The 5404-nt window shown below is 37.2% G+C and overlaps 1 long non-coding RNA gene across 1 annotated transcript; it reads left to right on the forward strand.

Annotated features, from left to right (window-relative positions):
* Positions 1-1128: 1128 nt before the first annotated feature.
* LOC134379704 (uncharacterized) lies at positions 1129-4940 on the forward strand. Its single transcript, XR_010023819.1, has 3 exons — positions 1129-1204; positions 2727-2786; positions 4842-4940. It is a non-coding gene; the product is annotated as an uncharacterized LOC134379704 (long non-coding RNA).
* The last annotated feature ends 464 nt before the right edge of the window (positions 4941-5404 follow it).

Raw genomic sequence — 5404 nt, forward strand, 5'->3', positions numbered from 1 at the left:
AAAAAAAGAGTCACTTTCAGAGAAATGGCTTAGGAAGTAATTTATTTCGTAGCAGAACTTATTGCCCAAAAACGGAAAAGTCACACCATTAGTGAGAATTTAATAATCCCCAGTATGTAAAATTATACTGAGCAAAACATGAGGCAAATTTCACTGTAAGAAATTGAAAAGCTTCCACTCTCAAACAGTGTCATAAGTTGGCATATTGGTGGCAAGCCACTTGATGCTGAAAATGTTTTATACAGTAAACTGATAGAAGCAGCTTCCTTATCTAGCTCGACACCGATTGTTTCATTTGTAAGGTTGGTAAATAATGATAAAATTCAAGAAATATTTTTAGCTACAAAAAGCTGCTTAAAACAAAGACCTTGATGTATGCTATACTTTGTCACTGTATCTGGAAACAAAGCATTTGTTTGGGAGGAATTATGTTGGTATCTTTACCGATAACACGTCATCCGTGGCTGGCTCCATAAGGCGCTTCACCTCTTTTGTAGAACAAGGAAATCCTGACGTCGTGATAACACACTGATTTGTTCATAACCAGAGACTGGGGCCAAAAACCATTGGAGAGGAAATTAAGAGAGTTTTGAATGATACTGCAAATATGGTTAACTTTATTAAACAGAGATCAGCCCAGCTGAGAATTAAAAACAAAAAAGTTGTGTAAAACCTTAAATAGAGAGACGTAATGTTCCCCTTTAAACAGAAATGTCACTACCATGCTGGAGGGGTACTTTCAAGAATGTACAAGACCAGATTTTTCAGAGTGCTTTGAAGACGAAGGATTGTTTCCGAAACTAGCCATGTTGGCAGGTGTTTTTCATGACAGGAATCGGTTTAATAAGCCTCTGGAGAAAATATTTTCACTCCAAATGTCAAGATTTGGAGGATTTAAAAGGAAACCGAATTTCTGGAAAAATCATGTTGCAAAAGAAAACCTTGAGATGTTTCCATTGCTGCTTGGACCTGAGGCTAACAGTCAGTCTATTCTTATGGAAAAGCACCTGGAAGAATAGTAGAATAAAATTGAACCTCATTTTCCCTCTCTGTACACAAGTGCATGGCCAGGAGAGGGAGCCTTTCTGAATCTGTGACTCAGCCGGAGAAGACAGTTTAGAGGGAAGAGGAAGAACTCTGGAGCTGCAGCCCGATCTTGCTTTCTAGAAGGGACTCGCGATTTCTGTGGAGTTCTGGGTTTCTGGTAAGGAGAGTGTTCTGCCAGCCACGGGCAAGCGATGACCATCTTCTTGCAGTTTCAGCTTCTCACATGTATGACCAAGCTTTCTGTTATATCATTAGACCGAATCGTTTCATTTCAGTTGCAAATGAAATCCGTGTGTGCTGACCTCAAGTTGGACTCAGAATTAAATTTTTAGGCAACACCAAACACAGGTTTCACATTAAAGAGGTAAATTTTATTCTTTATTTTCAGTTTCAAAAATAACACTTTTTAAATGCATACATAGGTCTATCAAAGAGATGAAGAAATCATTATATATAATTTTGTCATTGCTGGGCCTGTTTTTATTTTATTTTTATTTATTTTGTATTTGAGCCTGGTTACATTCCTTAGTAAGAAAGTCTTTTTTTCCCAAGTGTAATATAAAATCATCTCTTAAGCTATATTTTTATGCATATTGCTCAGGATTTTAGAACTTTTGCTATTTGTTATTTGTCAATAAATTTTCATGCTGTAAATAATGTTAGAGTGATTTTACACTCTTTCTTTGAATTAAATAAGTTGAGCCAAACTTAGAAAAATTAAATTCCATTTTGGCTTAAGCCAGTTATTTAACAGAAATTCGTTATTTTTGCCTTATGAGTTTTTAAAATTTTTGAAAAGTTAAGGAAGAGCTTAACTTGAGAAAGGTGTACTAAGCTTAACTATCTATTTTTCCTTTTATCCAGGAAAGATTGCTTAAAAAGTCATTATTAGCTTTAAACAAGGGAAAAAAATTCCCACTTGCATTCACCATATGCCACATATATTATACATCTTTAGCCTTTTGTATCCTGAAAATCATTTAAAGAGTGGCTCCAGATTAAAAAGATTGAGAAAGTCTGCTTTTGGGAGCTTTCAATTGCTGTCTTAGAAATTCAGCCTTCCAGGGTGTCAGAAAGTCCACCCTCCACAGGCATTTACCACAAGAAATTTAGTTGCTCTCATCCCTGATCCACACCAGACTTTTTTTCTAATTAACATAATCAATGTTAAGAATGCATTTTTATTTGTGAAATTAGAGCTTCATTCATTAACATAATTGTTGAAAATGAGCTTTTAGAGGGGAAATCAGTGGTATTCAAGATACAAGGGGGGCCTTAAATATTTTGGAGACTTTACTTACGCTTACAGGAGCAAAGTACATTCTTAAATGGGCCTGTGTCCAGACATGGGTCAGAGGTTTCTGGGTTGCCTGACAACAAGTGTTAGGGTAACAGAATCCTGTTTGTGTCAGCCTCCAGATGGTCTCATGAAAGATGTGGACACATCTCTAGAAGGTTGGAGAGCCAAGACTCCACTGGACATAAAGAGCCTTCGTCACCTGCTTGCTACTAAATGATTACATACAAAATGTCTATTTGTGTGATGATGTTTGGTCTGTGATTTGATTTTATTAAAATCAGGTGGCAGCTTTGTGAGGGAGTTACTAATCTTCAGCCATTTCAAGTTTTTCCGTACTACTGTTACCTATCAAAAATAACCTAGTGTTTTCCATGGTCAGGTGTGGGAGGGCAGGACTCCTGGCTGATAAGCAGGGTGCATCAGCAGATGGCATTGCCAGGTAAGTGGTTGATGAAATACTTTATTATTCACTATGGTAACTTGCTTTTTGATTTTGCAAATATGGCTTCTCTGAAGAGAAATTTTAGTCTAAGGCCAACGTTTTTTTCTTCATGGTTCCTTTTCTTCTGTGCATAGGTGGGAAGTACTAAATAAATACAAAGATATTTAGCAGCACATTTTGCAAAATAAAATTCAAAATAGACATTTATTGCAAAAATTAATCACAGAAACTTTTCCATAGAAATGTATTTCATATTAACCACTGTTTTACCTTGAAAAATGGAGATTTACACAGCTTATTGTCCACATTAATATGACTTTATTTTTCTGCTGTGTTTATCGACATAATTTTGCTATGACAGGAAACTCTTGCCCAGGAAAATAAACCTGCAAATAACCTCATTGCTCATTTCAAGAACTTTTTGAAAGACACATTGATTCTTCATTAAAAGACATCAAACAGTTTATGTCCTAAGATTCTTTGAACCCATTGCCTGGAAATCTTTGAATTGCCTCATCCACCAATCCTAAACTATTCTATCTTGTTCTTTATCCAATCCTAGTCAAGCCCCTACATTGAAAGACCTACTTTAAATTAGACTTTAAAATTTTAGAAGTATCTCAAGTCCCATCTCTGAGACACCACTGTTAAAAATGATGGAGGCCATTGTTTTTAACTGAGTCCCTGCACTCGGCCCCAACAGACCAGACCAAACCAGAATGGAGTCACTCAAGCTAGATGCTGTATAATCAAACTGAAACTTTAAGGAACCAGGTAGATCCCCAAACAGATCAGTTTTTCCTGAAAACAGGAGGTTCCAGTCTACCTGAGTGAGTGTCACAAGGAAGTCCCCTCTGAAGTAACCTGATAGTGACCAGTCCACTTTTTTTTCTATTGTTCTATTTCTTTGTTTCCACTTTACAAACCCACTGTTCTGCCACTGCCCAGTGGCAGCTGTCAATCTGTTTTATAGAATGGAGGCTGCCCTGATTCATGAACAGCAAATTAAAACCAATTATATCTTTAACTACACTTGTTGTAATTTTGTCTTTGACTCTACTAAGACTGCAGTGAGAATAAAAGGAAGTGTAAACTTATTCACATTAGTGTTCTTTTTTTATATACCACAGATTGTCATTATCTTCTTTGCAAAACCACATGGTATCATTTCTTAAGCATTAGTTAGTGTTGGGGTTGAGTACTGTATCAGCACTGAGTTCTCCAGACATTATGTGAGAGGTACTATTATTATTCCCATTTTAAAGAATGGGAAAATGAGGCTTCAAAAGATCAAATAATTTCTGTAAGTTTGCACAAGTAGGAAGGGAAAGGGCTAGGATCTGAACCCTGGTGATTTATCCTCAGAGTCCACCTTTTGACACTGAGTTAATCTTCCTTCCAATCCTTTTAGACATGAATAGTTTTCAACCAGGTACAGTACCTTTTGCAGACTTTTCTTCTTATCCCCTCCTCTAATTATAACAGGAGAAGACCGACTATAATATCTAGTGTCCTGCCCCAGCTCAAATGCTTGCTGCTTCAAATCTGAAAATGAATCTAATACTATATCAAAGATTTAATTCCCAAGAGTTACTGGTCATCTATTTATCCTTTTATTGCATGCAAGGACAAGTGGGAAAGAGAGACATAACACTCAAAGTAATCCAGTCTATCAATAGAGATGAACTTGCTTTGATTTAAACCAATTTACAAAGGAATTTGTACACCTCATTTCTACTGTTTTACCAAGGTCTTGACTCATTGCTGCAGGTTGTGTAATCAGTCACATTAATCTAGCAAATGATGGCAAGATGCTAGGCAGTGATGTCTAACTGGCGCATTTCCAAGCAACCTTTGTTGTTTCATTAGGAGATAATGGATGAGGTGTAGAGGGTGCAGGTTATAAAAGGCACTTGGATGTCAACGTGCTTATGCCTAGTTCAGTACAATGGCTTTTTAAGCCAACTATTCAAATAAATGGACATCATTATGATACATAAACTTAAAAAGGGTCATTATTCACTAACTAATTTTATTTTAACATACACTTAGGAGCAACCAATTACTGCGAGGGACAATAAAAGGTGCCCAGATGAACAAACACATTGAGTTCAAAGGATGATGTCTGATCCCTCCTGAGCCCCCACTTACCCACCATCTCTCCATCTGGAGTCATAGGTTTGGAAATTTATCCCTTCTTATGTGTGAAACACCAAACCATTGAATTGCAAAACAGTTCTGTATTTTTCATTTCTAGCTGCCTTTCCCTTGAAAATAAATGACGAATTTGTCTTCTGATTCTGTTTGTACTGCTTTCCCCCCAAAAAAAACTGTATTAAAATTTACATTTCAGTTTAGACACTTTCAGTTGCAAGTAACAGAAAAGCAAACTCAGACTGTCTTCAACAAAAAGGGAGATTCAGCGGCTAGAGGCAGAGCGGGCTTAACGGTTCGATCAGAGCCCTGGTTCCGTCTCAGCTGTTTCTCTCCACTCTGCCCTTCTCCGACCTGCTCAAACTGTCTGGACGCTACACGTAGAGGGAGCGCAGAGTAGAAGCTGCAGGGACAACTTTGATGTCTACCTTAGTCCACACCAGTAACCTAGCCACCTAGAA

Source organism: Cynocephalus volans, chromosome 6, assembly GCF_027409185.1.
Source record: "Cynocephalus volans isolate mCynVol1 chromosome 6, mCynVol1.pri, whole genome shotgun sequence".
Classification (NCBI taxonomy): Eukaryota; Metazoa; Chordata; class Mammalia; order Dermoptera; family Cynocephalidae; genus Cynocephalus; species Cynocephalus volans.